Source organism: Notamacropus eugenii, chromosome 6 (genome assembly GCF_028372415.1).
Source record: "Notamacropus eugenii isolate mMacEug1 chromosome 6, mMacEug1.pri_v2, whole genome shotgun sequence".
Taxonomy (NCBI): domain Eukaryota; kingdom Metazoa; phylum Chordata; class Mammalia; order Diprotodontia; family Macropodidae; genus Notamacropus; species Notamacropus eugenii.
This window is the reverse complement of record NC_092877.1, coordinates 88,271,890-88,297,708: the sequence shown is the minus strand read 5'-3', so window position 1 is coordinate 88,297,708 and position 25,819 is coordinate 88,271,890. Positions and strand designations below refer to the sequence as shown.

At 37.3% G+C, this 25,819-nt stretch overlaps 2 long non-coding RNA genes across 10 annotated transcripts in view; one reads left to right on the top strand and one right to left on the bottom strand.

The window, feature by feature from the left end:
• Positions 1-25,819, top strand: part of LOC140511384 (uncharacterized) — a 304,185-nt gene that overhangs the window by 102,672 nt on the left and 175,694 nt on the right. For 7 of the 9 annotated variants that reach the window (XR_011969534.1, XR_011969529.1, XR_011969532.1 and 4 more), the window contains 3 exons: positions 1,138-1,272; positions 5,658-5,786; positions 23,155-23,343. This is a non-coding gene — a long non-coding RNA (uncharacterized lncRNA). Of the gene's footprint in view, positions 1-1,137; positions 1,273-5,657; positions 5,787-23,154; positions 23,397-25,819 lie in introns of all 9 variants that reach the window. The other 2 variants (XR_011969531.1, XR_011969533.1) reach the window with 2 other exon arrangements.
• On the bottom strand, positions 1,161-23,407 carry LOC140511385 (uncharacterized). The gene is made up of 3 exons (XR_011969535.1): positions 23,323-23,407; positions 6,608-6,966; positions 1,161-1,242 (listed from the first exon to the last, which is right to left on the bottom strand). It is a non-coding gene; the product is annotated as an uncharacterized lncRNA (long non-coding RNA).

The following is a 25,819-nucleotide window of genomic DNA, read 5'->3' as shown; positions in this document are numbered from 1 at the left end:
ACCATGAGCTTTTTTAATTAATTGATCTCTGGATAGGATATACAATCCTTGAGGACAGGGGAATTTTTTTCTTTGTAGCATCAGAATCTATCACAATTCTTGGCATTTAGTAGGTGCTTAATAAATTATTTTTGAATAATGGGCAAGCATTGTAATTTCTCTGCTAATCATAACAACTGTCACAGTTTTCCATAGAGTGAAAGTTTTTATTAATTTTTCAGATTTGAGATTTATCCTCCAATTTTCATAAACATCTCTTGTTTGACCTTATACTCTCCATCTACTTACCCCACGCTACCTTTTTCCTCAAGGATTAACAAATTAACTTTGTTATTGTGAAAAGAATAACAATCTACCGCCTTATGCCCTACCGCTCCACTCAGCATTCCTGTGCTTTTGAGGTGGTAGCTGACTAGGGAGAAATTCCTTTTCCTGACCCTTCCCTATCATGCAGCTATTACCCATCAGCCTCATTCCTTTTACATCTCTGAAACATTCTTCCATAATTGTGTGTGTGTGTGTGTGTGCACGCGTGTGCATGTGCACAAGCACATGCAGGCAAACAGGGTTAAGTGACTTGCCCACGGTCACATAGCTAGTATCAAGGGTCTGAGAGTCTAATTTGGGCTCAGGTTCAAATACCAGATTTCATCTGAACTCAAGTTCAGATACCAGAGCTATTTTCATTTTATAACTTTTATATATTTTCTTAGGTTATTCTTCTCAAATACAGTTTACTTATCTCACTTTCCCTCAGCTTCAGGGACTTCTCTGTGAACTTATGCTGTCTGGCCCCAAGCTTATTGCCACATAGGGGAAGGCAACATTTTTAGAACTCTGCATTAAAAAAAAAAAAAATTCTTTTAAGCATCATAGCTTTACCAAGCTCCTGTTTAATTTGCTTCCAAATTTCTCTTTTCCCACAAATACTTTTTTCTTGGATACTAGTTAAGCCAAACCTTTCTTTTTCTAAATCAATAAGGCAAGATTGGAGGCTTCATTTTTTTTCTTCCTTTGATAGATTTACTAGTCATTTTCTAGATAGACTTACAAATCTGAGATTGAAGACATTCTTTAAAGTCAAGAAATCCCAATGTTGATATTGATAAAAGAATCATAAATAATTTTTGCGTTCAGACTTTTTTCAGGAAGTTGAAGCTACCTTCCAAAAAGAAATAAATTGGATCTCCACACAGGACAGGATACACAGGGACCTCACTTTGGATGCAAAGATGTTCAGGTCTGGAAGGAGGAAGAAAATCAGAAATTCAGGTAAGATGTACTCTTCTGTCCAGATACTCAAGTTATACCAGGATATAGGTTATTCCTTCAGTTCTCTGATATGGAAGACATAAGCTGTCCTTCAGAACAAGTTCACATGAAAGAGGGCCTGCTTCCTAAGGAGGGGTATGGGATTTCCGTTAGATATCTCTGATTGGTTTCCTATTCCTGATATTATATGATTTGAAGTGAAGAGATTTGCCTGGGGTCAAATCCAGGCACTAACCTTTGCTAAAATGGATCTAAGCAACATTCGCATTACCTGCTTCACCGGCTTGTGATAAGAAAACCATTTTATAAGTCTTTGAGTTACATAATTTAAGTTGTGGAATAATCAATTTTTTCCTGAACTAGAGCTCTCTCTGTCTGTCTCTGCCTCTTATTCTCCTGACCCTTTCTTAATTAGATCTGGCTAAATCCAGCATCTAACAGATCTACATTTCAATATACCTTTATAAAATGACTTTGCCCTATAATACTGTGTTAAAATACTTGCTTTATTGGGGAACAGGGTAGCCTGCCATTGATTTTATCAAGAATTGTATTGTATGGGATTCATTTTTGTCTCCTTTTCCTTGGGAGGTTTCCAGGCTACCAATTGTACTTTATACATATCCAAGGTAGATTGTTCACTATAATAAAATAGCTTTGGCTCAAGAAATAAAATAGCTAGTGGAAAGACCAGACATCTATAGCAAAGTACAGACCATCATGAATAATCAGGATTATAATTTATAAATGGAAGAAATAGTAGAGGTAATCTGAGGAACATCCTCCTTTTCGAGATTAGGTGACTGAATTCCAAAGAAGTTAAATGATTTCCCCAAGGTCACACAAGTAGTACAAAGGAGAATAGGTGTTTTTAATATAAATTCACTCACTGTAAATCGAGCACTAATTCTGGTTCTTAGCTCATAATGCAATTTTTTCTTTGGTATATTTTTAGTATGAATAAAATATATTGTTTCTCTCCCTCAGATTAGAGTCAAAGGATCATAGATTTGGGCATGGAAGAAACCTTAGAATTCATCAAATCCAACCTCCTCTTTTATATATATATATAAAGCCAAATTTTATATATATATATAAGGCCAAAGAGGTTAAGCAATTTACCCATAGTCACACAGATAGCAACAGAATCCAGATTTGAACCTAAATTCTCAGACTCAAAATTCAATGATCTTTTTCAAGATTTCCATGCTGACTCTATGGCATGAATTGAATGATTTGGAGTCATATATTTATTATGTATATAGATTATCTCATCTTTTCACACTTCAATATATTAGAAAAAATAGTAGACAGTGCCATGCATGTGTGTATTAATAATGTATCATTTCAAGAAGCTTCAAGATTTGTTTATCATAGATTCTCTCTCCAGAAAAACAGACTGTAACTTCCAATTCAGGACTTTAGTAGATGGTTTGATGGGTTACTGTGAATCTTCATCCCACCCAAAAAAATCTGCCATCTGATGGCCAGTTTTCCATTTAGAAGACACATATGTGTCTATTTGTGTGTACTCATACATACCAGACAGGCAGTTGAGATTAAATGAGAAAGCACATGTAAACTTTAAAGGGAACTGAAATTTAAAATGAAATAGACATCTAAAGTTCCCTCCCCCTCAAAAAATTAGTCAAATTTTATCTAATTATTTTATTCATTCATTCATTCATTCATTCATTCATTCATTCATTCATTCATTCATTTGTCTATCTATCTATCTATCTGTCTGTCTATTTATTTATTTGTTTGTTTCTTTGTTTATTTATGTAGAATCCAATTTCTAGGGCCTCAATTTTATAATTAGCTGATGTGGTGCAGAGGAAAGCAATGCTAAATTTTCCTATAAAAATAGAATCATGGGACTTGAGTTTTAATCTTATCTCAGTCATTTGCTATTTTCTTGACTTTGAGTAATTCATTATGTAACCTCATTGGTATAAGTTTCCTTAAGTCATGTGTAATAGGGGCTGAATTAGAAGACCTATTAATTCCCATCTAGTTCAGGATCTGTGACAATCCTAGCTTCAAGACCAAAGTGAAGTCATATCTACACAGGAACCTTTGAGAGATTTTTTTTTTTCAATTTCCATTAGCTCCTAGAATCATGTTTGATGTGGCCCTGAAATCATTTGAAATGCCTATTAAATGATAAATCTCCATGGATCTCTTCACTTATCATTATTTCCCTGAGGTACTTAGTTAGGGATAATCTCTAGGATCTCATTTTTATTGCTTTAGGACAGATTAATCTAAATCTGATATGAACTGTTACTTTTCATTCATGGTAGTTTTGTCACGATATTATACTATGCTCTGTTAGTAGTCATCAACTTCTCCTATACTGAGCCTGGATCCATCTATCCAGACAAAAATAGGTAATTCAGTCGATCAATTAGCTTCCTGTTCTTCTTAATTCTATATATTTAATTTGATGAGTTTTATTTTGATTGATGACTACTCCTTGAGGATGAGTCCTTCATCTGACTCATTTATGCATGTTCCCATAAAGCCCAGAAAAGTATTTTGCTTTTAGTGGGTACTCAAGAAACTTCTGGTGAATCATTCTTAATACAAACTTACTTAAGGATAAACCATATTGAATGGAGGCTTAGAAGACAACAGAAAGGTATCTTTGAACCATAGGAGAAAATTTATCATGACTAGTCTGGTTGATTAGTTCATTTTTTCTCCAAAGAGTAAAAAGATTCATTTGCAATGTCATGTGACATACTACTTCCTGAGAGAGATATAAATGTGATAAAGACTTGTCTCCTAACTTGGAGAGAACCCTCATGGAAACAGATATAAATAGTAAAAGTTCAGATATATTAAAACTTTGAGAGATTACCTGTCTAGCTCAGAGAGATTTATGGCACTGGGAAAAAAAAAGGAAATTAATACATTTTCATTTGATATTTTTAGCAATTCTGTAATGATAAATCTGGTTCTTAAGGACCAGAAAGTGGCAAACATAACATGATTATTCCAAAAGTGGGACATAGAATATAGCAAGCAATTATAGACAGGTTAAACTTTCATTAGCTGTGGGAGAAAAAATAGGAGAAAGAATTTCCCAAACTGTTTTGAAGCTCTCCCTTCATTGGTTGATCTAATTAGAAGCAATCAAAATGGATTTATCAGAGGGACATTTTCACAGTTTGGACATTTTTGTGCACTTCTAGACATAGAGGTACCTATTTTTCTACTTGAATTTTCAAAAGACAGTGAATTTACTTATTTTGAATAAAATTTTTAAAAATCCCTATTTATAAAACAAAGGCGAGTATGTGAAAAAAAAAGAACAGAAATAGATTGAAAAAGCTCTTTTTTTTTGTTAGAGAATACATGTGAATGATTTGGATAAGAATTACAAATGCAAACTATCCATGTGTTACTCTAATAATCAGGATTAATGACATCACAGGAAAGGGCTTTCTGTCTTGGGGGTGATTTAGACAGGACACGGAAATGGAATGTTACATAGACAAATGTGGAAATAATTAGCTTCAAAAACAGAGAATACAGACTATGTATTTAATGAAATAGAATAGCTATGCAGTTTGTTGAGCAAAAATGGAATTATTTAAAGCAGTCAAACATTAAAGGGAAGGGAGAAAAGAAGGATGTTCCGCCCCCTCAACCCCCCCCCCCCCCCCAAGAAGGAAAATAGACCAAACTCAGAGGAACAGAATGCACAGAAAATAAGGATGCTCAGGGTAAAGATAAAGACAAATTTACGGATGGCAAGGGAAGGGAAATAATTCAGCTAAGATGAGCCAGGTAAGTAGAAGGTAGAATTTGAACTCAGGTCCTTTAACTCTAAAGATTTTCTGTTTTGCACTGACAGGTGTTTTAAATGTTATTATTTATACATATATATGTGTATATATGTATTATATATATTATGCACATTACATATATTTTATATATGTTTTAAATATATATATTTCAATGTGTTAAACTGTTTCTTATTTGGAATTCTGTCTCATTCTCAGCTCCTAGCAATATTTTTTAAGCTTGTAGACTTGTATAGATTATTCTTGCTTTTCCCTCTTGCATTATTTAATATTAAGAATCTTAATATTCAGAGGTTCAATAAAAATACATAATTAAGTTAAGCTTTTTTTCTCCCCTGTTTTTATGTCTTTAGCTTGGTAGAGTGTTAGAGTTAAATTTTATTTTAAATACACCACAAATCAATAGATTTTAATGTCATGCTACCTTTTCCCACACAACTCCATGAACGCAATTTAAGTAACCTTAAGAATAAAGGGAGGATTCATCTCCACACATGAAAACTAAGCAAATTAAAAAAAAAAGAAGTTAACTCCTAAGAAAATATTAAAGCAGTTCCCCTTTTATTCCAGAGTTCCTACAAAACTCACAGAGCAGTTGTGAGGATAAAATGGGACAAAAAATTTGAAGATACTTTTAGAAGTTAAACAGAATGGTATACATTGTTGTAAAGTTGACTTGCTTACAAATGAGCTATCATGGTAAGTGAAGTACTTATATTATATATCTATATATCTATATAGATATATAATAGGTATATATACAAAGTGAAATTTCTGAAATGGCTGAACAAAAATGTTAGCTCAATATTTCTTATACCCCCTTGTCCAGGTATAATGTGAGGTGATGTACAAATGTGCCTTACAAAATTCTTTTGAAAATGGTTTGGATTGGTAAATTGGTGGTGGGGTAAGAGATTATACTTTATACAGGATATTGTTGTCTCTGACTTTGTAATGACATGTGTATCTGGTACTGTTCGTTATTCTCTGGTAAGATGAAAGTGAAACCATAAAAACAGCTTGCAAGAATAAAAATTCACCCTTTGAAATAATTTGGTAGTTTCAAAATGCTTTACCTTTATTATATTATTTGGACCTCACAATAACACTGTGAAATTGGTCATGCAAATGTTTCCCACCATTTTATTGAGGAGGAAACTAGCTGAGAGAACATCTATGACTTGCTGTAAGTTATTCAGTCAGTAATGAGATAGTGAAATTGAATCGAACCCATGTCTTGTAACTGTATCTCCATTTCTCTATTTTACTATACCAGAATCACAGAATTTCAGAATTGGAAGGGACTTTTAAGGTCATATGGTTTAACCAATATGTGAACAACTTCTACAACACTGATGTCAAACTCAAAGAGTAACAGGGGTCACTAACCCATATATAAAAATCCCCAAGACAACAGGGATTGATAGTTTTAAGCTGTAATGTTTTCTATGTTTAATTTCATTTATTAAATGCTTCTCTGGGGGTGGAGCCAAGATGGCGGAGTGAAAGCAACGACTCACCTAAGCTCCTGGAAAAACTCCTCTGGATATATCTGGGGGGAGAGTCTGACCAGACTTTGGAGGTGTAGAATCCAGTGGGAGACGGACTTTGACAGATTCGGAGCCCAGGCTGGACTGGAAGGTCCACGGGAGGGATCTGTTCCGCGGGGGTAAGACCCCGGCGCACAGCGCAGTTCGGTCGGCACGGCAGGGCGGAGGGGACCAGAGGAGCCCGAGAGTGGCGGGCGAGACCAGCGGAGCAGGAGATAAGCCAGGCCGAGCCGGTGAGAGCCGCTGAGTGCCAGACATCAGCGCAGCAGTCCTTGAAATCTTCAGCCTGAAGACGGACTTCGGTGGGTCACTACTTGAACTTCCAGGAACTGGGATGGCAGAGTGATCAGTAAGTGCTCTCTCCTCCCCCCTGATGACCCTGAGGGAACCATAAAATTCTTCCCCAGATTAATCCTGGATCAGCAGGAACAGCAGAAGGGGGCGGGTGGTCTCATAACACCAGAGGCTGGAGAGGTGGCAAAGGGGGATTCTTCCTACCGTGGTGGAGGCTATCTGGAGGGACAGACGACCCAGGGCAGAGAAAAATTCGCACTGAGACCCAAGCAAGCCTCAGCCCGGGAGACGAGCCCCAGGAGGGGCGGGAACACGCATTAGCCTCTAGGCGTGCCCCAGCCCTCCAGGGGAAAAGGGAAGACAATAGGGAAGCTGGGATCACCATCCCCCTGGACCTTGCCTTTGCCTCAGGCCAGCTGAGGAGATAGCCTGAGACCAGACCACACCTCCCACACACCTATCAAGCTAAACCCAGGGTTGATCTGGGAAACAAACAAAAAAAAAAAGCCTGCTTTTAGCCTAGACAAACATCAACTCAACTTAAAAGATCTGTATCTTCTGACTGAAAGAACCAAAAGCTACAACACTCAGCCAACATCATGAATCAGAAAAAGCAGACGAAAAGTGAAAAAACCATAGAATCTTTCTATGGGGATAAGGACCAAAACACAAACACCAAAGAGGTCAGAGCTGAGACTGTACTTCCACCTGAAACCTCAGATGGGACTATGAATTTCTCGCGAGCACAACTAGATTACCTGGAACGTCTGAAGAAGGATATAAAAGAAAAACTGGCCAATGATTTTAAAACCATAAAAAAAGAATTCACTGATGAGAACATCAATCTGAAAAAGAAAATTGAAGAAATGGAAAAGGAAGTTCAAAAATTAACTGGAGAGAATAATTCCCTAAAAGGAAGAGTTAATCAAACGGAAAAGGAAACTCAAAACCTAATAGGGAAAATTGATCAGATGGAAAAGGAAACCCAAAACCTAACTGGGAAAATTGGTCGAATGGAAAAAGAAGTACAAAAATTAAATGGAGAAAATAGCTCCTTAAAGGGAAAAATTGGCCAGATGGAAAAGGAGATGCGAAAGCTAACTGAAGAAAACAATACGATCAAGATTAGAATTGGGCAAGTAGAAACTAATGACTCAATGAGGCAACAAGAATCAGTCAAACAAAATCTAAAGAACGAAAAGATAGAAGAAAATCTAAAATATTTAATTGGAAAAACAACTGACCTGGAAAATAGATCCAGGAGAGAAAATCTAAGAATTATTGGCCTGCCAGAAACCCATGATGAAGAAAAGAGTCTGGACAATATCTTCCAGGAAATCATCAAGGAAAACTGCCCAGAAGTACTAGACTCAGAGGGCAAAATAGTCATCGAAAGAATCCACCGTTCCCCACCGGAAAGGGATCCCAAACTCAAAACCCCAAGAAATATAGTTGCCAAATTCCAGAGCTATCAAGTGAAGGAGAAAATACTACAAGCAGCCAGAAAGAAACAATTTAAATATCAAGGTCACACAGTCAGGATCACACAGGACCTTGCAGCTTCTACATTAAAAGATCGAAAGAATTGGAACCCAATATTCCGTAAGGCAAAGGAGTTGGGACTCCAACCGAGGATCAACTACCCAGCAAAGTTCAGCATAACATTTCAGGCAAGGAGAAAGTCATTCAACGAAATAAGGGATTTCCAGAGCTTCCTGACCAAAACACCAGAACTCAATAGACAATTTGATCTTCAAATGCAGGTCTCCAGAGAATCATAAAAAGGTAAACAGAGGGGAAAAAACAAAAACAAAAACTTGCAACTCAATTAGGGCAATCTGTTTACCTCCCTGTAAGGGAAGATGATACCTGTTAATCTTGAGAACTGTGCAGCTATTATGATAAAAGGGATATATGTAGAGGGAACGGGCATAAAGTATATGATGTCATGGCAAAAATATGATTTAAGTATGAGAAGGGAATGTAATAGGAGGTGTGGAAAGGGGGAAGCAGAAAATGGCAAATTATATCACAGGAAGAAGTACAAAACTATAGTAGAGGGAAGGAGGGGAGGGAGATGAGCATTGTTTGAGAGGTACTCTCTGATTTGTTCAAAGGAGGGAACAATAATCTTAAGTAGATAAGCCTAACTAGCTCTATAGGTAGTAGGAGGGGAAGGGGGAAGAAAGGGGAGGGTGGCTAAAAGGGAGGAAAGAAGCAATAAGAGTAAAGGGGACTAAAAGGGAGGGGGGCTAAAAGAAGGAGGGGAAGGCTGCAGGAGGAGGGGGAGAAAAGTGAATACTATTGAGGAGGGGAAGGGAGACGGGAGAGTTAAAAGCACAAATGGTGGGAAAGAGGGTGGAGGGAAATACACAGATTGTAATCATAACTGTGAATGTGAATGGGATGAACTCTCCCATAAAACGGAGACGGATAGCAGAATGGATTAAAAGCCATAATCCAACAATATGCTGCTTACAAGAAACACATTTGAAATGGGGGGATACACATAGGATAAAGGTCAAAGGATGGAGCAGAATATATTGTGCTTCAGCTCATGTAAGAAAGGCAGGAGTAGCAATCCTAATCTCAGACAAAGCGAAAGCAGAAATAGATCTAATCCAAAGGGATAAAGATGGAAACTATATCCTGCTAAAAGGCACCATAGACAATGAAGCAATATCATTACTAAACATGTATGCTCCAAGTGGTATAGCATCCAGATTCTTAGAGGAGAGGTTGGGGGAGTTGAAGGAAGAAATTGATAGCAAAACTATACTAGTGGGGGACCTCAACCTCCCCCTCTCTGAACTAGATAAATCCAACCTTAAAATAAACAAGAAAGAGGTTAAGGAGGTAAATAAAACTCTGGATAAGGTAGATATGATAGATCTTTGGAGAAAATTAAATGGGAATAGAAAGGAATATACCTTTTTCTCAGCGGTACATGGAACATTTACAAAAATTGACCATGTACTAGGACATAAAAATCTCACAATCCAGTGCAGAAAGGTAGAGATAATCAATGCATCCTTTTCAGATCATAATGCATTAAAAATTACATGTAATAAAAGGCCATGGAAAGAGAAACCAAAAATCAATTGGAAACTAAACAATCTAATTTTAAAGAAGGATTGGGTTAAAGAAGAAATCATAGAAACAATCAACAACTTCATTCAAGAGAATGACAATAGTGAGACAACGTACCAAAACTTATGGGACACTGCAAAAGCAGTTATTAAGGGAAGTTTTATATCTCTGAATGCTTACATAAATAAAATAGAGAAAGAGGAGATCAATGACTTAGGCTTGCAGTTGAAAAAGCTAGAAAAAGAACAAATTGAAAATCCCCAAGTAAATACCAAATTAGAAATACTGAAAACCAAAGGAGAGATTAATAAAATTGAAATAAAGAAAACTATTGAATTAATAAATAAAACCAATAGTTGGTTTTATGAAAAAACTAATAAAATTGATAAACCTTTGGTTAATCTGATCAAAAAAAAGAAAGAAGAAAACCAAATTACTAACATTAAAAATGAAAGGGGTGAACTCACCTCCAATGAGGAGGAAATTAAAACAATAATTAGAAACTACTTTGCCCAACTTTATGCCCACAAATTCGACAATCTAAACGAGATGGATGAATATTTTAAAAAATACAAATTGCCCAGATTAACAGAAGAGGAAGTTGAATACTTAAACAACCCCATCTCAGAAAAAGAAATTGAACAAGCCATCAATGAACTCCCTAGGAAAAAATCTCCAGGGCCAGATGGATTCACAAGTGAATTCTATCAAACATTTAAAGAACAGTTAATTCCAATACTACATACACTATTCTTGAAAATTGGGGAAGAAGGAGTCCTCCCAAATTCTTTCTATGATACAAATATGGTTTTGATACCCAAACCAGGAAGAGACAAAACAGAGAAAGAAAATTATAGACCAATTTCCCTAATGAATATAGATGCAAAAATTTTAAATAAGATTTTAGCAAAACGAATACAGCATCTTATCACGAGATTAATACATTATGATCAGGTAGGATTCATACCAGGACTACAGGGCTGGTTCAATATTAGGAAAACTATTAGCATTATCGACCACATCAACAACAAAGCTAACAAAAACCACATGATTATCTCAATAGATGCAGAAAAAGCTTTTGACAAAATACAACATCCATTCCTACTAAAAACATTGGAGAACGTAGGAATAAAGGGAACTTTCCATAAAATAATAAGCAGTATCTATCTAAAACCTTCAGCAAGCATTATATGCAATGGGGATAAGCTAGATGCATTCCCAATAAGATCAGGGGTGAAACAAGGTTGTCCATTATCACCACTATTATTCAATATGGTACTAGAAATGTTAGCTGTAGCAATTAGACAAGATAAAGATATTCAAGGAATTAAAATAGCCAAAGAAGAAACTAAGTTATCACTCTTTGCAGATGATATGATGATTTACCTAGAGAATCCCAGAGATTCAAGTAAAAAATTACTTGAATTAATAAACAACTTTGGCAAAGTTGCAGGGTACAAAATAAACCCACACAAATCCTCTGCATTCCTATATATTAGCAACAAAGTTCAACAGCAAGAGATAGAAAGAGAAATCCCATTTAAAGTTAGGGTAGACAGTATAAAATACTTAGGAGTCTACCTGCCAAAACAAACCCAGGGACTATATGAACACAATTACAAGACACTTTTTGCACAAATAAAGTCAGATTTAAGTAAGTGGAAAAACATTAGTTGCTCATGGGTAGGCCGTGCTAATATAATAAAAATGACAATTCTACCCAAATTAATATACTTATTTAGTGCCATACCAATTAAACTATCAGACAATTACTTTCTAGAGCTGGATAAAATAATATCAAAATTCATTTGGAAAAACAAAAGGTCCAGAATATCAAAGGGACTAATGAAAAGAAATGCTTGGGAAGGTGGCCTAGCGCTACCAGACCTTAAACTGTACTATAAAGCAGCAATTATCAAAACCACTTGGTATTGGCTAAGAAACAGAGAGGTAGACAAGTGGAATAGACTTGGCACTCAAGATGCAGTAGGCAAGGAATATAGCAACCTTCTGTTTGATAAACCCAAGGACCCCAGCTTCTGGGATAAGAACTCATTGTTTGACAAAAATTGCTGGGAAAACTGGATAACAGTGTGGCGGAAATTAGGCATAGACCCATACCTGACACCGTACACAAGAATAAAGTCCAAATGGGTACATGATTTAGGTATAAAGATTGATACCATGAATAAACTGGAGAAGCAAGGAATAGTGTATTTATCAGATCTATGGAGAAGGGAAGAATTCTTTACTAAAGGAGAGATAGAATGCATTATGAAATGCAAAATGGATAACTTTGAGTACATTAAACTGAGAAGTTTTTGCACAACCAAACCCAATGCAACCAAAATCCGGAGGGATGTAGTAAATTGGGAAAAAATTTTCACAGCTAAGCTCGGGGATAAAGGCCTCATTTCTAGAATATATAGAGAACTGACCCAAATGTATAATCATACAAGTCATTCCCCAATTGATAAATGGTCAAAGGATATGAACAGGCAATTTTCAGAGGAAGAAATTAAAGCTATCTATAATCATATGAAAAAATGCTCTAAATCACTATTGGTTAGAGAGATGCAAATCAAAACAACTCTGAGGTACCACATCACACCTATAAGATTGGCAAACAGGACAGAACAAGAAAATGATAAATGCTGGAGAGGATGTGGGAGAGTTGGAACACTAATTCATTGTTGGTGGAGCTGTGAGCGCATCCAACCATTCTGGAGAGCAATTTGGATCTATGCCCAAAGGGCTACAAAAATGTGCATACCCTTTGACCCAGCAATATCGCTACTAGGACTATATCCCCAAGAGATCATAAAAATGGGAAAGGGTCCCACATGTACAAAAATATTTATAGCAGCACTCTTTGTAGTTGCCAAAAACTGGAAGTCAAGGGGATGTCCATCAATTGGGGAATGGCTGAATAAATTATGGTATATGAATGTAATGGAGTACTATTGTGCCATAAGAAATGATGAACAAGAAGACTTCAGAGAGGCCTGGAAGGACTTATATGACCTGATGCTGAGTGAAAGGAGCAGAACCAGGAGAACTTTATGCACAGCAACAACCACAGTGTGTGAGAGCTTTTTCTGGTAGACTTAGATTTTTGTAATAACACAAGAACTTCTGAAAAAAAAAAAAAATCCCAATGGTGGACCTCAAGGCAAAATGCCTTCCACACTCAGAGAGAGAAATATGGAAGTCACTCACATAATGTAGCAGATCATGTTTGTGTATGTGTATCTGTTTGTGTATCATGTTCTGATTTGTTATACGGATTCTTTCATTTATCTTAGTCTGACTACATAGCATGACTATAGTGAAAATATACTCAATAGGAAAGTATATGTAGAATCTATACAGAATTGTATGCAGTCGTGGGGAGGGAGGGAGGTAGTGGGGGGTGGGTGGGGAGGGATAAAATCGCAATTGTATGGCAGTGATTGTTAAACATTAAAAAAATAAAAAAATTAAAAAAAAATAAATAAATGCTTCTCACGTTGTAGTCTGGCTAGAGCAGCACACTCTCTGGTAGCCTGCAGGTCCTGGGTTTGACATTTCTGTGCTATTCTATCCTTGATAAGTAGTCATCTAGACTTTAATTAAAAAAAAAATTCTAGTGAGCCAGCATTTTAAAGTACCTATGTGCCATGTCCTATGCTAAGTGCTTTATAAATATTGTCTCATTTGGTCCTCACAACAATGCTGTGACGTAAGTGCTATTATCAGTTACATTTTACGGTTTTAGAAACTGAGGCAAACAGAAGTTAAATGATTTGCCCAGTTGCACATTGCTATCAAACTCAGCTTTTCCTGCCTCCCAGCCCAGTACTCCATACACTGCACCATCTAGGTGGTGAAGATGAAGTAAGAAACTTTGGTTCAGCACTTACAGGAGGGTGAGGCATTATGGGAAGAGCTGAGGACAAAAAAGAAAGGCCAAGATATAATTTCCTCCAGGAGTAGGCAGTCCAGTGGGGGAGATAACAAGTAACAATGAGGTAGATACAGTTTATATATAGAATAGGTAGAAGGCACTCTGAGAGTGGATGACATTAGCAGCTAGGGAAAAACCTGGAAAGACTTGCTGAGTCGATTCCATTTGGGAATAACTAATTTTTAATTGGTTTTTTCCCCTTATACACGTAAATTTACTTCTCTACAACTTTCTCCTTTTGTTCCTAGTTCTGTTCTTTGGGGCTAAGCATAAAAAATATTGAATTCCTCTTCTATATAACAGGCATACAAATACCTAAAGAAAAGAATTGTGACCCCTGACAGGTCTTCTTTTTTCCAGGTGGGATATTCTCAGCCCCTTCAGCAAATCTCTATATAGAATGATCTCATTCACTCATCATTCTTGTCATCATCCTCCTGTTGCTTTCCAGTCTATCAGGGTCCTCGCTAAAATGTAGTAGCCTGAACAAAATCCTTCAGAGCAAAGTACAGTGACACAGTCACCTTTCAGTATAACTGAAGATAGTAAAGACAGTAACTCTCCTTGATTGTCAGTCACATTGTTGACAATGAACTTCCAATCTATACAAAACACACTCTCTGTCTCTGTCTCTGTCTCTCTCTGTCTCTCTCTGTCTCTCTTTGTCTCTGTCTCTCTCTCAGCAGAAACCTTCCATATATATTATTTCTGCCATTAGAATGTGAACTCCTTGGGGCGGAGCCAAGATGGTGGAGTAGAAAGATGCACATACACATAGCTCGGAACCCACAACCCATAGAACATCTATAAATAGCAACTCACTGCTAATTCTGCAGCACCAGAGGCCACAGAACATTGGAGCAAAGGAGATTTCTGTTCCAGAGGGACCTGCAAACCTCTCGCAAAAGGTCCTTTGCGCCGTGGACTGGGTGCCGTGGACTGGGAGCCAAGCACAGCCCTGCTGCGGCCACGGCACTGAGAGGAGCTGATCTGAGCAGGCTTCAGGGATGGGATCTCCACCAGCCGCACGGGTCCCTCCACCCACAGGTGATGGGGGTCGGTGAGAGGGTCTCTTTGGCAGGTCAAGAGGAGAGTGGGGTGCCCCCATAACTCAGGCCCCCTCAGGAGGCAGAAGCGGAGGTGGGAGCAGACAGGGGCTCCCCAAGCAGGCAAGAGCCTGAATCGATTGTTGAAGGTCTCTGCATAAACCCCCTGAGGGAACTGAGCCAGAGAGGTGGCCCTGCCCCCACCTGAGCACCTAAAATTAATCTCACACTGAATAGCAGCCCTGCCCCCGCCAAAAGCCCTGAGGCTGGGAAGCAGCATTTGAATCTCAGACCCCAAGCTCTGGCTAGGAGGATCAGGAGGCAAAGTGGATGTGAAGAAAAATATTCAGAAGTCAAGTCACTGGCTGGGAAAATGCCCAGAAAAGGGAAAAGAAATAAGACTATAGAAGGTTACTTTCTTGGTGAACAGGCATTTTCTCCCTTCCTTTCTGATGAGGAAGAACAATGCTTACCATCAGGCAAAGACACAGAAGTCAAGGCTTCAATATTCCAGCCCACTCAATGGGCTCAGGCCATGGAAGAGCTCAAAAAGGATTTTGAAAATCAAGTTAGAGAGGTGGAGGAAAAGCTGGGAAGAGAAATGAGAGACATGCAGTCAAAGCATGAACAGCAGGTCAGCACCCTGCTAAAGGAGACCCCAAAAAATGCTGAAGAAAATAACACCTTGAAAAATAGGCTAACTCAATTGGCAAAAAAGGTTCAAAAAGCCAATGAGGAGAAGAAAGCTTTCAAAAGCAGAATTAGCCAAATGGAAAAGGAGATTCAAAAGCTCACTGAAGAAAATAGTTCTTTCAAAATTAGAATGGAACAGATGGAGGCTAATGAATTTATGAGAAACCAAGAAATCACAAAACAAAACCAAAAGAATGAAAAAATGGAAGATACTGTGAAATATCTCATTGGAAAAATAACTGACCTGGAAAATAGATCCAGGAGAGACAATTTAAAAATTATGGGACTACCTGAAAGCCAGGATCAAAAAAAGAGCCTACACATCATCTTTCATGAAATTATCAAGGAAAACTGCCCTGAGATTCTAGAACCAGAGGGCAAAATAAATATTCAAGGAATCCACAGAACACCGCCTGAAAGAGATGCAAAAAGAGAAACTCCTAGGAACATTGCGGCCAAATTCCAGAGTTCCCAGGTCAAGGAGAAAATATTGCAAGCAGCTAGAAAGAAACAATTCAAGTATTGTGGAAATACAATCAGGATAAGACAAGATCTAGCAGCTTCTACATTAAGGGATCGAAGGGCATGGAATAGGATATTCCAGAAGTCAAAGGAGCTAGGACTAAAACCAAGAATCACCTACTGAGCAAAACTGAGTATAATACTTCAGGGGAAAAATTGGTCTTTCAATGAAATAGAAGACTTTCAAGCATTCTTGATGAAAAGACCAGACCTGAAAAGAAAATTTGACTTTCAAACACAAGAATGAAGAGAAGCATGAAAAGGTGAACAGCAAAGAGAAGTCATAAAGGACTTACTAAAGTTGAACTGTTTACATTCCTACATGGAAAGACAATATTTGTAACTCTTGAAACTTTTCAGTATCTGGGTACTGGGTGGGATTACACACGCACACATGCACACACACACACACTCATAGAGACAGAGTGCACAGAGTGAATTGAAGAGGATGGGCTCATATCTTAAAAAAAATGAAATCAAGCAGTGAGAGAGAAATATATTGGGAGGAGAAAGGGAGAAATGGAATGGGGCAAATTATCTCTCATAAAAGAGGCAAGCAAAAGACTTATTAGTGGAGGGATAAAAAGAGGAGGTGAGAGAAAAACATGAAGCTTACTCTCATCACATTCCACTAAAGGAAGGAATAAAATGCACACTCATTTTGGTATGAAAACCTATCTTACAATAGAGGAAAGTGGGGGATAAGGGGATAAGCAGGGTGGGGGGGATGATGGAAGGGAGGGCATGGGGAGGAGGGAGCAATTTGAGGTCGACACTCATGGGGACGGACAGGATCAAAAGAGAATAGAAGTAATGGGGGACAGGATAGGATGGAGGGAAATATAGTTAGTCTTATACAACACAACTATTATGGAAGTCATTTGCAAAACTACACAGATTTGGCCTATATTAAATTGCTTGCCCTCCAAAGGGAAGGGGTGGGGAGGGAGGGAGGTAAAGAAGTTGGAACTCAAAGTGTTAGGAACAACTGTCGAGTAATGTTATTGCCACTAGGAAATAAGAAATACAGGTAAAGCGGTATAGAAAGTATCTGGCCCTACAGGACAAAAGAGAAGATGGGGACAAGGGCAGAGCGGGATGATGGAAGAGAGAGCAGGTTGGTCATAGGGGCAATTAGAATGCTTGGTGTTTAGGGGGGGAGGGGACAAAAGGGGAGAAAATTTGGAACCCAAAATTTTGTTAAAATGAATGTTAAAAGTTAAATAAATAAATTAATTAAAAAGAAACAAACAAACAAACAGACAAAAAGAATGTGAACTCCTTGAGAGCAGGAACATTTTTACTTTTCTTTTGTATCCCCAGTATTCATGTCATGAATTTTTGTTTTTGATCTGATAGTATGATTGTAATAAAAAAAAATTACTTGATACATAGTACACTATTCTATACTCCCATTTTTATTCTGTATTTCTTTGGTTTTTGTTGTGTGTCTTATATGTAAGATTTTGCAGGATTTTCTTTTCCAATCCATTCTGCCACTCTTATTTTATTGAATATTTTATTTTAGTAACTTTCAAAATTTTGAGTTAAGCTTTATGGTTCTTTTATTTTAGAAATTACTTCCTCTTTTAAATCAGTACCTTTTCCCAAGTCTTCTGATTTTCAGTTCAAAAGTGAAATGAAAATTCTCCTCCCCAAACTGACAAGCTTTTTTCCTCCATTTTTTCCATTTTGTGGTTGCTCAGATGTGTCTGACTCTTAGTGATACCATGGATAAGTTCTTGGGGTTTTGTTGGCAAGGACACTGGAGTGGTTTGCCATTTCCTTCTCTAGTATGTCCCAAATTAGGCAAATAAGGGTTAAGTAATTTGCCCAGAGTCATACAGCTAGTAAGTATCTGTGACTGGATTGATCTTCCTGACTTCAGGAAGTTTGGAGGTTCTATTCTGGTGTTCTATCCACTCCACCACCCAACTACTCATTGTTAAAGGATTTTTTTTTTTTGCATACATCTATTCAATAATACTGCAGAGTACATAATCTTTTTCTAAATCTGAATTTCTTTTTCTAGATCTTCTGGTGGCTTATTAGAATTTAACTTTATATATTATTTCTTTGATGTTGGATGTTTCCTTTCAAAAATACATAGACAAATCTACTTATCTCATCCTAACTTCTTGCTGATCTCCAATACTGAATCTCCAATAACCTATTAGACACCTTGAACTGAATATATTGTAATTGTATTAAAATCCAACATATTCTAAACTTAACTCATTATTTTTCTTTCAAAGCACTTCTAAACTTCTCTGTTTACTGTCAAATGCACAACTTCCAGTCTCTAGGCTCACAACCCAAATGTCATCCTTAATTCCTCACTCTCTCACTCCACCTCCATTTTCAATCTTGCCAAGGCTGCTAGAGTCTACCTTCACAGCAGCTTTGTCATATACCACTTCTCTTCTGATACTGCCATCACCCTGGTATAGGAACTCATCACATCATGGTTGTACTCTTGCAATAGCTTGCTGGTTTCTCTGAATCACACAAGGCTTTATTACTCGAATACATCCTTCACTCAGCTACAAAAGTGATCTTTGTAAAGCTCAGGTCTCATCATGTCACTCCTCTACTCAACAGACTCCAGTGATTGCCTGTCACCTCCAGGTTCAAATATAAAGTCTTCTGTTTGGCATTCAGAGTCCTTCATAACTTGCACCCACTCCAGATTTCCAGTCTTCTTACACCTTAAACTCCATTATGTTCTCTGAAATTCAGTGACACTGGCCTCCTTGTTCATCTTTTAACACAAGGCACCATCTCCTGACTTTGGACCTTTTGAATGGTTATTTCTCATGACTAGAATATTCTTCCTCCTCATCTCTACCTCATGGCTTCTTGCAAGTTCCAGCTTATCCTATTTTCTATAGGAAGCCTTTCCCAATCTGTTTTAATTCTGGTAGCTTCCCTCTTTTGATGATTTCCAATTTATCTTGTATATAGCTTATTTGTACAAAGCTATTTACATGTTGTCTCCCATATTAGAATGTCACATCTTCAAAAGCAGAGACACTCTTTTGCCTTTCTCTGTATCCCTTACCCTTAGGGTAGTGCCTGGCACATAGAAGGTTCCTAACAAATGTTTATCGACAGACTCATTGACACAGTCAGACGTATGCTGGTGAATGTTTAATGACCAGTGCTCAAGAGAAAATGTATTTATGAAATGCTTTAAAATTTATTCTACAATATTGACATTTTCTTTGTCATTTTCTTTTGTTTAGACAATAAAAAAAATAAAGTCCTAACACAGCATTTGATAATTTCTGAGATACAAATTCTCAAGAGCTATTTTGAGCAGGTCTTGTACAACCTTGGATTGAAGAGTCTTTCCTACAATTTCAGTAGCTACTCATGGCCTCTTTTTGCTTATTCTTACACTATTTTCAAGGAAACAAATTTTTTATTCCTGAGTGATCTCTGTACTGAATCTTCTCTTAACATGGCAACTTTTTCTTGAACTTTATCTATGGTAGTTTTATGTCCTTCATTTCTCAATTAGTGAAACTTTAGTTTTAATTTAATTCAGTCACTTGAGGGAACAGAAAGAAAAGTGCCATCCTTTGTTGTTCAAAGTCACATTCAATTCAATGCATCTTTGCCTGAGAAAAAGCTAGATAATAATGGGTTCATAGTTTTTTTGAATGGTGCTCTAAAGAGACTAAACTTGTGTTATAATAAAGACTGAAACCCTTTTTTCCTTTTGATTTTTATAGTGAGAATCTGATACATTTAAGAGCTGTGAGTTCATTAATTATTCTTCAGAAAAAAAATTATCTAAAAAGCTGAAAGTGTAGATGATCCAGTGATCCAATTTGGCCACTTGTAACTCCCAAAACACACAAGCAAGAGGATAGGAAAGGGCTAAAGAAGGTGTTTGAAATGAGAATTCTAAATATTAAGCTATCTTTTGCACTTAGCTAGCTTTGTTGTGAATCGACTACAGAGTAACATCCACAGAAATGCTTCTGAAGAAATGTATTATTTTGTTCATTAGCTTTCCTTATCTTTGCACTTGTTTGTTTTTATTTTAAAAGCTCATCATTCCAAAGGAAAATTTATTCATTAGCAGCATATTTTTTAGCTTGTACTTAAATATTAATCCCATAATATCTTGTCAGTTTAAAATAAAAAGAAGGTGACTATGAAAATTCGGAGAAGTATGGTATATAAGAAGAAGCCCAGAAAACTTGAATTCTAGTCCTTAAGACATAATTTCCTGCATCAAGAACTGAATCTGGACTGGATCTTCTATTTTATTTTACAATAATTTGACAAAGATATTGAACAGGATAGAACTGAAAATGAAGTCTTGTGATATTCTATAGAGACTGTACTCCAGGTTCATATCAATCCACAAATTAAAACTTCATGGGGTCAATATGATCTAGTGGTAAGATTCATAAGATTTGAAGTTAACAAGCTTGGGTCTGAATCCTAACTGGATCTATGAATACCTTTTAGTTAGACTTTGAGTAAGTTACTTGTGTGAGCCCCAGTTACATATACTGACAATCTCAACAGTTACCTCACCAGGAGTGTTTGTGTGATAGTTACTTCACTGAAAAACAAATGTGCTTTAGTAACAATTGATTAGTACTTTTGTAAATTTGGTCAGTGATTTTAAATTCTTATTTAGCCCACATTCCTTTATCTAATTCAAGGACCTAACATTCAATTCAGCCTGGCTGAATAAGCACTCAATAAGCACCCACTGTGTTCCAGAAGCTGCATTAGGAACTGGTGATATAAAGACAGAAAGGATGCAGTTTCTACCTCTGATGAGCTTATATTATAATGGGGCAGATAATGTGTTCATATATTGACATTATAAGATATATTTAAAATAGAAATGAGATGAACTTAGAGGGGGTGAAAACTCATATCTGAGGAGGACTAAAAAACGTATTCTGCAAGAAGGTACTGCTTGAGCCAAGTCTTAAAGGAAATTAGGGATTCCAGAGGTAGAGGTGAGGAAGAAGATCATTCTATGCAAGTAGGACAGCCATTGCAAAGGGATAGATATGGGAAGTCAGCAGTGGAATGAAGCAAGGTTGTGTGCTTATTTCCATGCTTGTTTTCAGTAATGTTGTTAGACACCTCCAACAACAATGAGAATGGCATCAAGGTCAGTATCACACTGATGGTAAATTATTTAACTTGAAAAGACTATAAGTCAGGACTCAAAGAGAAGGAGAGTTGGTGCTTGGTTTTTTGTTTGCAGAAGATTGTATACTAGGTGCAACTTTTGAAGATGAGATGCAATAAGGAATGGATCGATTGTTCTGGCATTTTGTGCTAATTTTAAGGTAATAATTGACGCCAAGAAAACACAGGTTCTTCACCAACCAGCATCACATATATGGAACCATCAGTTATAATAAATGGAGAAATTGTGAATGTTGTAGATAAGTTCACTTACCTTGGCAGTATACTTTCCAGAAATGTCCTTATAGATGAAGAGGTTGGTGCACATATTGCCAGAGCTAGCTCAGTATTTGGGAGTCTTTGAAGGAAGTTATAGGAAAGAAGAGGTATTAGGCTGCTTACCACACTGAAGGCCTACAGAGCCATTGTGCTGACCTAATTGTTGTATACCTATAAAACTGTACAGTATGCCGGTGCCAGACTAGGAAACTGAATCGCTTCCTTTTGAATTATCTTAGGAAGATTCTGAAGATCACCTGGCAAGATAAGGTAGTCAACACTGAGGTTGTTTTTTGAGCTAAAATGCCAAGCATTTAGACTCTACTGCAGCAAGTGCAATGTGCAGGCAATACTGGAGCCAGTCATGGTAAATGTAAGTGTAGAAAATAGTAGTTCAGAAGAGAAACGATGAGGCCAAGAACTAGGATTGCTCATGGGGGCCTATGGGAACAATAGAGGATTTAGCAATTATTTGTATATGTAGGGTGATTAAGAGTGAAGTGCAGAGGATGACAAAAAGGTTGCAAACAGGCAATTGGAAGGTAGAAAGTGGTATGGAAATAGATCCATAACATGTGTATATAAGCATGCACAAAAGAAATATGATGTAATTTCAGGGAATTAAGAATTAATTTAAGATATGTCTTGCCAAATCCAAGTATGCTATGTTTATAAAATTGCCTTCAAATATCATTAATATATCAATCACGGGAAAATGATACAACACAAGCTGCCTGAACAAGGTGGCAGGGCACCTAAACCTCTTACTCAGGTATGCTCAAGAGTGTAAAAGATTCCTCAGGTGATATCAAAGCTGCAACTTGCACTGGCCTTAGTGGTTTTGGTTAAAACTTTCATTATTCTCATTATCCAAGACCTCCAGAATTTCAGGATTTACACCTGGGGAGCACCAACATAGTCTTAGCTATATTGTGGACTTCAGCACCATTTATTAAGAGATTTGGCTGAACTTTATTGAGACTGAAAAAGAAGATGAAATTCAGTCCAAGTTGCTATGTATCTTGAGAAGAGAGGAAAGGGTGGAAGAAAGGAGGAACTGTGACTTCTGTACAGGGTAGTCATTAAAAACAGTGCCAGAGAGAGACATGTGGCTTCTGGCAGGGAATAAGGAAGGGAATGAAACTGGTACCACTTTTAGAGAGCTAAAGTCCTATCTGTGTCCTTATCTTTAAGGTCTACATGGCAGTACTTTAAGGTCTACATGGCAGTCTATTTAGATCAGAGACTTTTCTTGATTTTCTACAGCCTATTCCCAAGTTCCTCCAGAAAGCTTGAGGCCAGATTGAACCTTCCATATGTTAAACTTTATGTTCTATTTGAGGATCATTGAAGATACATATCCATTTTTAAAAGAGAACTTGAAATTTGAACTTTAAAGACACTATTTTTTAAATTCCTTTCTCCATACATTTTCAAAATCTAAAGACCCCTTTTTCCAACCCCTACTGTGTTGATAGGTGCTGAATGAAGGTTGTGTTATGGCAATTGAAAATTAAGGTCAACTGAAAATTAAGGCACCAGAAACCTTGGAGCAACAGCCAGACAAGGGGAGGTGGGGCAGCTACCATTCCACCCCCATATAAGCATGCTACTCTACTCAGGAACCAACAAGAGGTTTCACCTACCTCTTTTTTCCATCTGTCAAGGTCAGTCAGTTCTTCAATACCTTCCTTACAATGAACCAGGCTATAAACACAAGGTAAGTCCTACTTTTTTTCAGCTTTGATGTGATGACCACAAGCATCTCCATTGTGTGGACAAGGCTAATGACCTTCTGTAAATGAATGACAGCACCTGGTACCTTCTCACCCCCAAAGTTCAACTGCCTCATGGCAGTTGTAACACTGGGTGGTATTGCATTTAACTTGAAAAAGCCTTGATATTGTCAGAGAAAAAGTCCTTTCAGCTTGCCTAAAAAAGATTATTCTTTTAAAAGAAGATAGGATGTTAGAAAGTTATGCAAACAGCTCTAATTGAGATACTCACTTTTCAGGTTTTTAAGGCCTATGAAATTAAGGATAATTTACTAAGTGCGCATCTAGCCAAATTTCAATATTATTATAATTATCATTTTAAACAAAATGTTTTTAAAAGTCCTTTACAATAAGCTCTTCACAGAGCTTCAGGAAAAGAATGCTGTTTTGAATAGGATTTTTTCTTTCCCATTTTCATTTTTTTGATCGTGGATTTTTATTTCAGAAACCTCAGCAGCTCCTTTGTTTTGTCTCTTACCTTTAACCCCTGGTTTTCAAGGGCCTCTTCAATTTTTGAGCAGCAGCAGCACAAGTAACAACAACAGGGAGATTTTGCCTGGGCAGCGATGAGAACCATTTCTGTAATGAAAGAGATAATTGTGGCTCCCTGCCTCTGGTATAATTGAAAATCGAGGATAGAGTCTATTCCATTTAACTTTATTGCCTGAGTTCAAACCACTGTACAGGAGGGAAAGCAACACTAGAGTAATTCCTCTAATGTTGCTTTCCTGTCCTTACACCAGTTTGAAACCCAGCATTAAAGTTAAGCAGAAGAGGCAATTAGATTTATTCAATTACAGCTGTGTGAAAGAGGCATGATTATCCGCTTCATTATTGGAAATGCACAGCTTGCCAAATATTTTCCTTGCTAGCCTGGCTACCAGATTCACTCCATCAGACTAGAAAACTGATAACACTTCAATAGTATGGGCCAATTAATTAATCCTGAATTACAACAACAAAAAAGCCTGTTACAGATGTAGTCATTGTCATATCCACATTCATGTGATGTATGTTCTAAATGCTACTGACATACCTAATTATTAGGTGAATGTCATGTGATTGGGCCTTTTCTGTTAGGTAGTCTAAGTTTAAAATTCTCAATGCCATCACTAATGTGGTGACAATCTTCTCTTGGGATGAGAGTTGGAAGCAAGCTCAGCTGGTTTGGTTCAGATAAACAATACCAGCCAAGGTCTGTTCTCACAGCTGGTAGACTCTGGGGATACCAGGAGGAGGAAAAGCTGGGCATCTGAAACAGTGGAAGCATATGGTTGCTCTTAGCTAGCAGTAATCTTTTGGACATTTAGGAAAAGTTCCAAAGTAAACTGGAAGCTGGTGGGAGAGGTTAGGTCCATCAAAAGTAGGTCAGAGGTTGTGAAATCAGAGTGTGAGCCTAGAGAACCATGATTATTATTTTGTTGGGTGAGTGAGAGGAGGGGAGGGGAGAGAAGGAAGAGAGGGAGAGAGGAAATACCTAAATAATTTTTAGCAAGGCTGAGAGAGTTAAGGAAGCTTGGGAAGCATGGCAATGGATAAGTAGGAAATGTAGCATTCAGGAAGAGTAACCAGGGAGAAGATAGCTAGAGAGTGTCTGAGCTTTGAACCCTGGTGGATCCATGCAATATTTGACCTTATGTGTATCTACTTTGGGTCTTGACATCCCCCCAGTTTTAAGTTGCTCTAAATCTTTGATTGTAGTTAGATATCTAGGAAGACAGATGCAAGGGTTTAGGGCAACGCCTTTTTAGACTTTGACTGATTCCATCTATACATGAAGGAGTATGACTCATAGCTGAGCATTTGTTATCCTGTGTGGGAATCCATGAACTAAAGGATATAGATTCACAGAGTAAATTAAACCTCAGGTAACCATCTTCTTGGGCACCTCTTCTGAAACTGTGATTCTGGGTTGTGAAAAATTGAGTGCTTCTGAATATGCAATGACCAAAAATTAATTAAAAATCAAATAAGTAATGAATCTCAGTCATTTGCAGCCTTGGTTCTGCACACAGGGCTTGGTACTTTGCACTGTGAATGCCCTCAGGTCATGCAGGGTCAAGAAATGCTGCCGAAATGTAAAAAGGGGTAGAGAGATGAACAAAGTTTAAGTCCAGGGTGGTGGAGGAGGTTGTCCCCAAGTGTTCCATGAATATGTTATTAAAAGGAGGAAATTTACCCATTTTACCAAATTAAAACTAGCAAGTAACCTAATTATTATTATAAAATGTACTGATTTTTACTGTTCAAATTATCCCGAGTCAACTGGTTTTTATTTTTTTTTCTTTTTGTTTTTGCCTTTTTTTTTTTTTTGTGTGCCAGTAGATATGTTATATTTTTTGAAAGGGATGGTGAAAATAGGGTTATT